Genomic DNA, 12460 nt, shown 5'->3' with positions numbered 1-12460 from the left:
GCATGAGGGAATTGAAATGTTTGAAAGATGGGTTATATGGGATGAAGAAAGAAAAAAAAGGTATACTGTATTTTTGTTAGCTATCTCCAGTCTCTATACATTTTCTTTCCAATCAAATACTTTGGTCTTTTTTTGCAGAAAACAAAACACACAGGCAACAAAAGCAACAACAAAAATAGCAAATAAAGGAGAAAAAAACCCAGAATAACTATTTAGACATTGAACATGGTCATAAAATGAATTTTAGATGATTAAATTAATAGGAGTTAAAATTATAATTTACAGTTACAAATAATTTTAACAGAGGAGACAAGCCATACCAGGAACAGATTCTATATTAGGACAGACGCAAAAGAAAACTAAGCAAAAAGCATGAAACTCAACTCCAGAAAAAAGTAGATCAGAAATAGGAAAAAAGATACCCAAACAGACTGAAAAAGAAGGGCAGGCAACATTAATGGGAATTGGGTCGAGCAACTGACAGGCACAGTGATCTATATTGATACCTATTCTTAAGAAATTCTTTAGATAATTCATGTATTTAATATTTATTGTCAAATATGTGCGATAAACTATTCTAAACATTGGGAATACAGCATTGAGCAAAGCAAACAGGGTCCCTCCTCTTACGCAGCTTAAGTTTGTTGATGGGAAGGAGTCCAGAAACATGTAATTGTGTAAATATATGTGCTATGAAGGAAATGAAGTGGGAAAAGGGAATATAAAATGTGAAGGTGTAGGAAGGAAGTTACAGTCATGTGTTGCTTAATGACGGGGTGAGTTCTGAGAGCTGCATCATTAGGTGATTTGGTCGTGTGAATATCATAGAGTGCACTTACACAAACTCAGATGGTATAGCCTACCACACACCTAGGCTCTATGGTACCACCTTATCGGACCACCATCACATATCCAGGCTGTCATTGACCAAGATGTCATTATGTGGTACATGATTGTATTATTTTAAAGAGAGTGGTCAGGAAAGACCCCTCTGATAAGTTTATACTAGAAAACAGATATGAAAGAAGTTTAGGGTGCATGGCATGGAAACCTGTAGGGGGAGATGATGGTGTCTGTGTTAGTGTTCTAATTCTACCATGTCAGAATACCACAGATTGGGGGGCTTAAACAACAAATATCTATTTTCTTGCACTTCTGGAGCCTAGGAGTTCAAGATCAGGGTGTTGCTGGTTTGGTTTCTTCTGAAGCCTTTCTTCTTGATTCGCATATTGCCTCCTCACCTGGTCTTTCCTCTGTGCTCCCACGTCCCTGGTATAGCCTGATCTCTTCTTATAATGACCCCAGTCCAATTGGATTAGGGCCCGCCCTGACAGCCTCATTTTTATTTTGTCAATTCTTTAAAGGCCCTGTCTCCAAATATAGTCACCTTCTAAAGTACTTGGGATTCGGGCTTCAGCATGTGACGTTGGAGGGGACATCATTCAGCCTGTAACAGTGTCAGAGCCTCAAGTGGTGGGGGTGGACGTGATGGAGTAGTCAGATTCAGAAGAAATGTTAGAGCAAATATAAGATCTGCTGATGGACTAGGTAGGTATTTAGCGTCAAACATATATCTGATGTTTTTGATCTAACAATTGGAAAATGGAATTGCTAGCAACTGGGATATGGCAGTACAGAGAAGGAGTGAGTTTACAGTCTGGGTAGGGTAGCAAGAATTTAATTATTATGGGGTAAAACTTGACATGGCTTTTAGATATCCAAATGAAGATACTAACTAGACAACCGAATATCCGAGAGGCTTAGAACGTCCCTGCTGTAGACTGTGATTCCTGAGCCCATGTGCGGTAGGAGCCCAGCCTGGGAGGGAGGTTTAGGTGTGAGCGGAGTAAGGAGGAATCCTAGAGCGCGAGCCCAGGAATTCAGTGAGCACCGCAGAGCTCTCTCCCGGGAGCCTAATAGAACAATCTATATCTCTTTATCGCCATCTCTTCGATTTTCCTGAAAAGATGCCAAGTTGCCCAAATGAGTAAAGAAATGATATAGTATTTTCTGCCTCAACAACTTACATTTCAGCCAATTATTGCCTCCTCCTCTCTGCACTGTTTTTACCTTACTTTGAAATTTGACTTTTCATCATTTATTGATTTAACTTGCCTGTCCCCACAATAAATAACTTATTAAGCTCTTTCTATGTGCTAGACACTCTTCTTTATAATCCCTAGCAGGACTAGTGGTGCAGACACCAACAAGAAGGTTGCTTTTTCAGAAATTGTGAGACTGACCCCACTAACATTCGAGGAAGGATAAAAAGGCTGGGGAGTATGAGGAACTATACTTTCTAGCAAGCCAAGCAAAGGACAGGTGCGAATGCATGCATACTCATGTTTTCATAAGCCCTATAGTCTATTAAAAAATGTAAAAGATGTTTGGAATTGTAAGAACTTGAGGGGATTAATTTATTTAAACTAAAACTTAAGGAAGGCAGTATTTTAAAGTGAGCCTGGAATAAATATTTTTTTCTCGGACCTTTGTAAATGTTGGCATTTATTATTATCTCCAATCACTGGATGGAGCCTTAACAACTTATGGTTTCTGTTTGCAGTGACCTTTGTCCACTTAACAACCTCGATCCACGTCAGTCACCACTCCAGGCATTGTGTGAAAAATATTTTAAAAGGTAGAAAGGATGCTGTTACTATTACAAGTAAACAGAACATCCAATGTCTAAAGTTCTGAGTCAGGAAAATCCTAGTCATAAACACTTTTCCTTCTTGTGGTCAGCATCTGTCTGACCACAACAAAGTTAATTTTTTGAATTATAATTTCAGTGAAATAATTTTCAACCCAAAGCTTCAGGAAATTTCTTCTAGTAAATTGAAAATATTTCTGGAAAGAACACTTGCTTAGAAAGGCTAATTGTTCACAATGGTACTCAAGCAATTAATTTTACAATGTCAATTTTTAAAAATAAATTGAATGCCTTAAAAGCTTATCTTTTCACTTACTGTATAATTTCAAATTTAATTGAGACAACTACACAGAATAAAGCACATTAAAACTCTGAAGACCATTCAACTGGCAAATATGAGTGTTTTTGAATTCAGGTCATAGAATAAATCCATTCTAAACCTTTCATGTGGCTTCAGTGAATGAGAACTGTAACAAATCTCAACCTCAATGAGATGTCACCCTCTGAAGATTAGGTGGGTTTCAAAATATCAAAAAACTCTGAGCAATTCAAATGCAGATAATCATTTCAGTACTGAGGGCTACTTACTTTTTCTAATACAGGTGGGATCCAAAATATATTTTGAAATGTAGATGTTAAAGTGATTATTGTGAAATTTTCATAGGATAGTTCCTAATAATGTCAATCATTAAAATAGCATTTACTTCAGCAATGATTTCTCTATTGTGGTCTGTCGGAACTACAACATAGGAGTCCTGGCACTAGGACCTAAAGTTAGAGGAAAATCGCCCTCATCTGTAAATCTAAATATTGATTTTTTTCTTCACTCCTCATGTGTACAGAGAAACCACGGAATGATATTATATATAAGTATACAAAAACCCATCTATATGGAGGGTGAGATAGAGAGAGAGAGAGAGGTGGTCAGGAATAGGGGGAGAAGGATATTTAACTTTGTGGTATGGAACAAAAAAATCTTTAAATGCTAATTTTTTTAAATAAATAAATAGTGTAAACATGGAAAGCTAGTCATGCCGATGCAAAAACTGCATAACAATTCAGTTTGTAAATTGAGTATTTAAGTCTAAAAACAATTAGCTAAGAATGGTTTTTCTATATTTAAATTGTTGGGAAAAAAAGAAATGTACTTTCTTTCTTGTTATTAAGTGCCTGCATAACAGCTTTGATTTGACCTCTTGGCCTGCAAAGCCTCAAGTGTTTACCGTTTGGCTCCTTACACAAAATGTCTGCTGACCCCGCTCGAGGCTTTTTCAGTATTTCTATATAACATGTTACAATAGTTGTCATTTAATGTTCTCTAGACAAAATAAATTCACCTTCCTACTAACCACGAAAGTATTTCAAGTGTCTAAATATGCTTACCTTTGACGATTTGGGGCAAAACTCCATTATTTTTTAGCATGCAGTTTTTCAACACAGAAAAAAATATCGGTTAATTTTACTTTGCAAGCTAAGTATAAGTTGACCTTATGAATAGATTTCCCAAATATAATCTAACGTTTCCTGAATATTGATTTATGACACTGTAGGATTAAATCATTTAATTAGCTGAGTTACAGCTGTCACACATTACTGAATCTCTTCTTATTAAAGGTTGAAAGAAAATCAAGCATGGCCTAGAACTGTCAACATAAGAAGTTTGCCCCCTGCAGAGTTCTTTGATCTTTATTTTGTTCTACTTAGGAAAGCGGATACTTTGGCTTTTTCTCCTTAGGCAAGGAATCAATGAATTGAAAATTGTTCTGACCACTGGCAAATTAGGTGATATCAGTGTGACTCCCGAGGTATTTTAAATCAGTGTTAGAAGATGCTGCTCAGTGGGGTTTTATAACTGTTTGTACAGGATATTCTTAACATATACCACACACTCGTACATGCACACACACACACACAAATCTTTCCTTTGTGCACTTATGTTATATTTTTCTTAGTGCTCTATTTATCTAAAAAATACATCTGTTATAGCTTTTACCGGATACAAAGCGTATACTTTAAATTTTCATCCAACATATCACTCCCTGTAGGAAGCCAATTCACAAGCAATTTTCTTGTTTGTGCTTAAAAAGCCCAACTTTTTATATGCTTTTAGATTTTGGTTCACACACTGGCTTTTTCTTGAAAACAAAATCTCCTTTAAGATTAATTTCAATGCCCACATTTTTTGACTCTTAAAAGTACATTTCAGAGTTTGCATACCCTGGGCCTTGAAGCAATTGTATGTGGGCATGAATAATATGCCAAGGCTCTCACTGATTGTATCTATCGCTACTTATATTGCACCTTCACTGTGTAAGGCTCAGGGAGACATCACCGGATCTCAGCGGGGACTATTGTAAGGAGGGATGGAAACTAAACCTGTGTTTTCTTTATGGGACTATATGTACTATGTCTTGGTTTTCCTTTTCCCACTTTTATCCATCTATATTTTCCATGTTTGGTACATTTAATACCTGTAATATACACTTTCATGCTATTTTATGTCATCAAGCAGCCTTTATCTTTTACCTGGTTTACCCATTAGAAACACCTTTCTGTTCATAACAGATCATAGTAATTTAGGACAGTTATGGATTGTCTAGTATTAGTGAAGAAAGAGAAGAGGGAATCAAAGTTTTCAGATTAGTTTTATACATTTTAGGAGACTGTCGTCTTTTATATTACGTCCGTCAAACATATGCTAAAGCTTCAGATGGCTGTGGTGTCGGATAAATGTGGTCAGTCACTGCATTAAAGATAAGAGAACTACACACACATGCTGCACACACAAATAAAATTCTGAATTTTGTACAAGTCTCAGTTTTGAAAACATTTTTATTATTTGGAGGTGGTATGGGACTTATGACCATAAGGAAAAACATTCCAATTTCATCAGGTCCTACTTATGATGCGGGGACAGCGAGCCGAAGAGTCGAAAGAAAGATTCCTTGCACTCTCAAGGTCTGGCAGTGGTGCTCTTTTATTTAGAGAATAGTACGGAATAGCATGGGGACAGGACCCACTGGCAGTAAAGAGCTGCTGCCCTGAGTTGAGGGTTAGGGCTAAATTTATAAGGCATGGGTACGTGACTTATTTTTATTGGAAAAAGAAAAGATGATGTAAAACGTCATTAAATGATTTCAGTGCAGATGGGGTCTGGTTATTGTGCAGTCATATAACTTTAGATACGAATCTGGTCATATAGATAGGCATGTAGGTGAGGATGCCCTGGGTTCCTTCCCTGGGGCAGCCCTAATTCATACCATAAAAATCCACCGGGTCATATAGTTTGGCATGTAGGCCAGGTCACCTTGGGCTTCTCTACCTGGGGCAGCTTTAATCCATATCACTTAGAGCTCTATTTCTTTTCCCACTCCAGTAGCCAAAAATCGAGTTAGGAACACACAATGCAAATGAACCCATATGTGATTTTCTTTTCCTTTTATACTTAATTACTATATGATATAATAGACTACGAGATAATAGATTACTTATACACTAGACTCCATTTAGATGATGTCATACACCTGTCAAATTAACTAAATGAGTTTTCAAAATATTGATGTCAGATAAACTGATTAGTATTCTGCATTTCCTAAACTTCTTTCACTACAGGGACATATAAAATTATGCATTTAAATGTCAGTATCATATAGCCAACAGATTCCCACTGCAACATTTTTAGTCATGTTATAAACATACATTTTAACTTTAACTATATTCTTAGTAATCCTGTGAACTTTCATACAGCCATGAAAGCAATTTGTATATATCTTTATCCTTTTCTCTATTTGGATACCATTATTGTTTTTAAGTATGTGAACTGCCCTAGAATAGATAAAATGAAGAAAAGCCTTTATATTTATAATTAGAAATTGTATGAATAAGCAACAGAGATACCAGAAGATTTACTTGATAAAGTTGTGTGAATTAGTGGGATATTGTTGAGAAAGGGGGTGAGAGGCTTGAATCTTTTTCCAAAGAGAATTAGGAGAAATAGACTAATAAATACAATTTGTAACGCGCCAATTTGGCTTTCAACATGATTAATAAAAATGGATTCTTTTTGCTTATTTGGCAAAAGGGATACCATCTATTCAAGAGGGCTTTTAGATCCCCAATGTCTTGTCTCCCCTAGCAATAATATAAATAAATCAATGTAGAAAGAGAAGTGAAGCATGGAAAAAATCCAATTTTTCACACAGGCATATGGACTTTCCCTGGCAATTTAATAAGGTGGACACCTCCACAAAGGCCTTGGAGACACAGGGTCACTTGGGTAGTAGTAATTAATTGGAGTGGCCAAGGCCAAGTCTTCTATGTTGAATCAGTTATGTGGCCATGTATAGTTCTGCTGAAACTACAGTGGGAATCATAGGATATAAAACTTCGTTGCAGCAAGAAAGAATATAATCAAGGGTAAAACATTAGTAAGATTAAGAATCTGAGGAAGCTAGTTGGAGATTGAGTATTTATTTAGAACCAACATTCTCCCTCCTTTTATATAAAATAGATGGAGAGAGAGATAGAGACGGAGAGACAGGGTGATAAAAATAATATCAAGAGATTGTGAAGAAAAGTCTCTGGAAAGCTTGATCTAGTTATACAGAGATGCAGACACATACACACACACCACCAGTACCACCACATATCCACAGGAGTGTTATTAGACATAATGACATATTTTATATAATACCTTGAGTTATTTGAAAGAAAGTGTTGTGAAAATGCAAAACCAAACATATTAAGGAAAAAAAATGTGTGTTCTCACAGAAAAAATATATTGCTCTATAATCAAGAGTTTTAGTTTTCTTAGAATTGCAAAGTTAGTGAAAGAACAAAATTGCAATATAAAGCAGAAAGTGCTCAAAATATTTCAAATTTCCTATTACTTCACTTCTCTCAGCTACTCATTCTTGGAAAGTCAAGATAAGTAGGTTCTATCATATAGACATGTGTGAGAAGTGGAAGAAAAGACAGTACAATCTTATTGAGAGAATCTCTCTACTTTTGTTAGGAGATCTGCAGTCTCTTTCAAACGCAATATTTTCTGTTTGCTATGGGAATTTAACATGTCCCACTACCTTCTTCCCATGGTCCCTCAACTACTCTACTTAAATAAGGTGTACTATGATTAATGAGCTCTCTGTTAAGCAACTCAATCTACTTAAAATATTAAAAATGTATAAATGAGGAGCTCCATTCACCATATATGTTGGTCCCAGAGGTGTTTTAGTTTTCATCGTAACCATTGTCAGGAGTGCCTCTATAGTAAGATGGAGCATGCAGTGTGAGGAAACAGTTGGCATAGAGCTCCTATATTCTTAGCAAAGTAGAAGACACTGAATTTGACATTTTCAGAGTCACTTTAAATCTAGTATATGTTTAGTAAGTACTTGATAAATATAAAACATAATTCCACGGGCTGGTGTATGAGTGAGAGAATCAAATATGGCCCCTGGCCTCATACAGTGGTGTGACATAGTGCAGCCCACAGAAAGGCATAAAACTGAAGAGCCAGGTGATTGAAAGGGAGAAAGAAAGTAGGAATATGGATTGAATGTGAGAGTGTTCAGATTCATGATTATAAATTTGGTATGGAGCCTAAGAAAACATTTAGTATTCTGTTTTTCCTAATCTTACTTGTCCATAAGCCTTTATGGGGAAGAGTAATCTTTCATTATCAGTATTTTTCAGAAATAATTTTGAAAATTATAACAAGGCATATACATATATATGTATATACACACACATGCACACACACATATATGTACGTGTTATTTCGCCTATTCCTCTCCTTTTTCTTCTCTTTCTTCTGCTCCTCCTCCTTCTTCTCCTTATTTAATTTTTACCAATCCATGTGTTTCCAAGTAGATGGTCCTCTTGTGCTGGAAGATAGAAGAGCACATTGGATAAATGCAGCTATTTTAAATTCCATCCTAGAGGCGTGATCAAGGCAGACGAGTCCTCAGTGTTTTGCAGAAATCCTATAAGGGCTTTGAACACTTGGATGGCCAGAGAATCATTCAACATAAAATATGAGCAACTACCATATATACCGAAGGCTTTGGATATTCAGTTTAGGAAGTACTGACGCTTAGATGTCTACACTAAAATGGATAACACAGACGAAGTCAAATATAAAAACGTTACCTACCAGAATGTTCAGTCTCATTTAAAATTTTTCAACTACTCTGTTTTTCTGTACAAGTTGCCCAGACTCTCTATGAATTGCAAAGATTTTGTATCTTTTTAGCACAAGCTATCTGAGGACATTTTAGAATTTTGTGAACCTGTTTTTGTTATCATGATTTGGAGGGCGATACTGCTAGGCACCTTGCAATGATTATGGCAGACTATCTTAACAAAGGATCAGCAATCACGTGTGTGAACATGTTGCTTAATAAGACTAGAAAATAACAATTCATACTTAAAAGTCAACTAATTTTGCGCAATTTTAATAAATAGAATTTTACAAGAATACAGCTAAAATCAAGGGTAGCTTGTCCCTGATTTTGTTCAAATTGCCCTTTGAGTTGATCACTATTTTGTAGAGTCATGTCATTAACAGCCACGATGTTCATGCTGTTTGAATCATCAGAACAGCACACCTGTCTGCATTGGTAGCTGTAGAATTCGGTGTGAGCAATTCACTATGTCATTATGTTTTCTACTGTAGTATGCTTGAGCACTTGCTTATTGGAATTTATATTGTTTTATTTTCAATTACCTTCCTTCTATATCTCCTTTATTTTACTAGTACAGTGTTATGTTGATGTAGATTTTTTTGAAATGATTTGTACAGGTTGGTTACAATATCTATGCCTTTTATTTCAGGATGGGAAAGGATGTTACAAAATATTTGTTATATGCAGAGAGTAAAGGGTTTACAGAGTTGAAAAGTGCCACCTGTGGAGAGAGGAAAACTTCTTACCTCTCTCCAGTTCTATAGGTATCACAGACTGACGGACAGTAAGAAGGGAGCATCTGTCACTTCAAACCCTCCTCATTTATGGAGGACTCTGAGTCCTAGAAAGTTTAAATTTCTTTCCAATGGGCACATAGAAATTAGGATGCTGATGGGAATAGAAACTCTGTGTTAAATTTAGAGAGTTTTCGACTTAGATAGAAATGTACAAAGCACATAGATCAGAAACTTGTTTTACAAATGATGAACTGGGGTTGGGCAATCTTGCCTGAATGGAGTTCTGTATAATATCTACTCCTGTCCCAGGTTTCACAGTCAGATGTTTCACTGCAGTTAGTCTTTATGCATTTTTATATTTTTTCTGCTTTATATTATGTGCCGGTAATGCCCCAAATACCCATGATTACTATGATAAATCAAAGGCATAATAATTCTTATTATGGTTATTAGCTTTAAAGACTCTGATTCACATTCACAAGTACATAATAAACTCCACCAGTGACACATAAAACAAGTTGGAAATGATTTTTAAACATGTGATCAAGTTAAACACACATTTCTGGATTCTGATCAAAGAACTGAAGTATCAAATAAATACCAACCAAAAGCAGAAATGATGTGTTCATACATAAAGGGTAAAATAGTTTTCCATATATTATCATTTCATTTGGATTTGAATTCTAAAACTTTATCTTTCAATGTTGTTATGGTTATTATAAATTGACCCAATTAGATGCATCTGTTATTTATATCATGTTGCTGAATTAAAGACAAAGTAACTTTTTTTGTTAAAGTGGCAGTGTTTTTCCTATTTCTTATTTTAAAAGGTGAAAGTCACTACTCTCATAATTGAATAGTGACAGCAGAAAGTAGGGAGAAGATTTATGTGGTCTCAAGCAGAGGGAAACTATGACTAGAAAAATTTGGCTCAATTTCATAATAGATTTCCAATTTTTTACCTGATTAGTTGTGAGATAATTCTAAATGGAAATGATGATGGCTTTACCTTCTAAAATAGACCAGAACATGCTGATGAAACTGTTTATTCTCACTACCAATATCAACGCAAATAAGAAAAAAAGTGTTGTCTTCTTTCTCTCATGTGAAGTACTCAGTTAATAAAGGAATTTAAAAATATTCTATGGAATTATATGAAATTTATATATCTAAATATATATATATAATGTCAGGAATAAAACACTTTTGAAAATTGCTAGTTTTTATTATATTCATTTAGAATAAAGACTTTGGAGGATTTCAAACATGGTTGAAGTGATGATATTGAACTTTTTACTCAAAAACAGTAAATTATTGGGGCCAGCCCAGTGACACAGCAGTTAAGTTCGCACATTCCACTTTGGTGACCCAGGGTTCGCCGATTTGGATCCAGGGCGTGGACACGGCACTGCTTGTCAAGCCATGCTGTGTCAGGCGTCCCACTTATAAAGTAGAGGAAGATGGGCAAAGATGTTAGGTCAGGGCCAGTCTTCCTCAGCAAAAAGAGGATTGGCAGCAGATGTTAGCTTAGGGCTAATCTTCCTCAACAAACAAAAACAAAGTAAATTATTATATTTAAATACAATTACACTGTTTTAACAGTTTTGATTGAAACAAAATGCCATCTATGGACTCCTTCTTGTGGAAAGATAGAATAGATACATTTTCCCCTATTCTGCTTGTTAGTTAAAAAAAACCAAAAAACCCAGTATAAAAATTCTGGACATTATATATAAAAGAAGCATAGGAAGACTCTGAAAGGTAGAAAGAAGAAGGTAGAAAAACAGTGACCTCCAGACACAAAGACTAACATGGTTTGGAGTTTTGTAAGCTTTTCTTTTTGCCTCATTTAACAAAGAATGTGTGCTGGAGAACCCAGTAACTTAGAAGTGTGAATGGACACAAAAAAAGGAAGGCCTGAAAAAAGTCCTCCAAAGCACCAGGAAAGGGGAAATTAGCAAGACAGAAAACTTTTAGAAAACAACTGCTCTATTGCAGCCAAATACCAAAACAACCAACCAACTGTGGGTCACTCAGATGCAAATCGCCCTTGGCTAAGTGGGGAGAATGGACTTATACTCTTTCTAGGCAGTAAGGAGATACCCCCAACCTCCCATCCCACCAGAATAGTGTCGGGGAAGACTGAATAAGGAGCGTGGGCTTTCACCCGCCTGGCACACCTCTCCCTCACTTGAGTGTCAGAGGAGTCCACGCTGGGGAGTTGTAACAAGGCACTCCTAGCTCTCCCTGCCAGGGAGGTATGAGTGGAGGGCTCCTGGGGAACTGAAACTCCCATTCCCACCCAACAATGAAGAGTCACCCTCCTCCAATTGGAGGCCGAGTAGGCAACTTGCGCTTCTACCAGTCCTGAGCAGTACCTAGATGCCTCTCCTTGTCCCTGCCTGAGCAGCATCAGAGAAAGCCACCTAAAATGGAAGGTTCAAGTAAGACCCAGAGTCACATAAGACCTATATGTTCAGGTTTCAATCGAGAAATCACTCATCATGCTAAGACGCAGGAAGATCTCAAACTGGGGACAAAAAGACAATAGTTGCCAACACCGAGGTGATGGAGATGTTAGAATTACCTGACAAAGATATGAATGAAAAAATAGCCAGTCTCGGTGAAAACCCAGAAAGTTCCAGCAAAGAGATAGAATATATAATGAAGAAGCAAATGGAAATTTTAGAACTGAAAAATACAGGAACCCCAATAATAACTCAGTGGATGGGCTGAACAGGAGAATGGACGGGACAGAAAAAAAGAATCAATAAACTTGAAGATAGATCAATAGAAATTACCCAATGGGAACAACAGATAGAAAATTGCCTGAAAAAGAATTGAACAGAGTCTCTCACTTCCTCTCCCTGAAAGTTTTAACATAGTCC

The sequence above is a fragment of the Equus quagga genome, chromosome 21 (assembly GCF_021613505.1).
Source record: "Equus quagga isolate Etosha38 chromosome 21, UCLA_HA_Equagga_1.0, whole genome shotgun sequence".
NCBI lineage: Eukaryota > Metazoa > Chordata > Mammalia > Perissodactyla > Equidae > Equus > Equus quagga.
The sequence above is the reverse complement of the archived record's forward strand: the minus strand, read 5'-3'. Positions refer to the sequence as shown.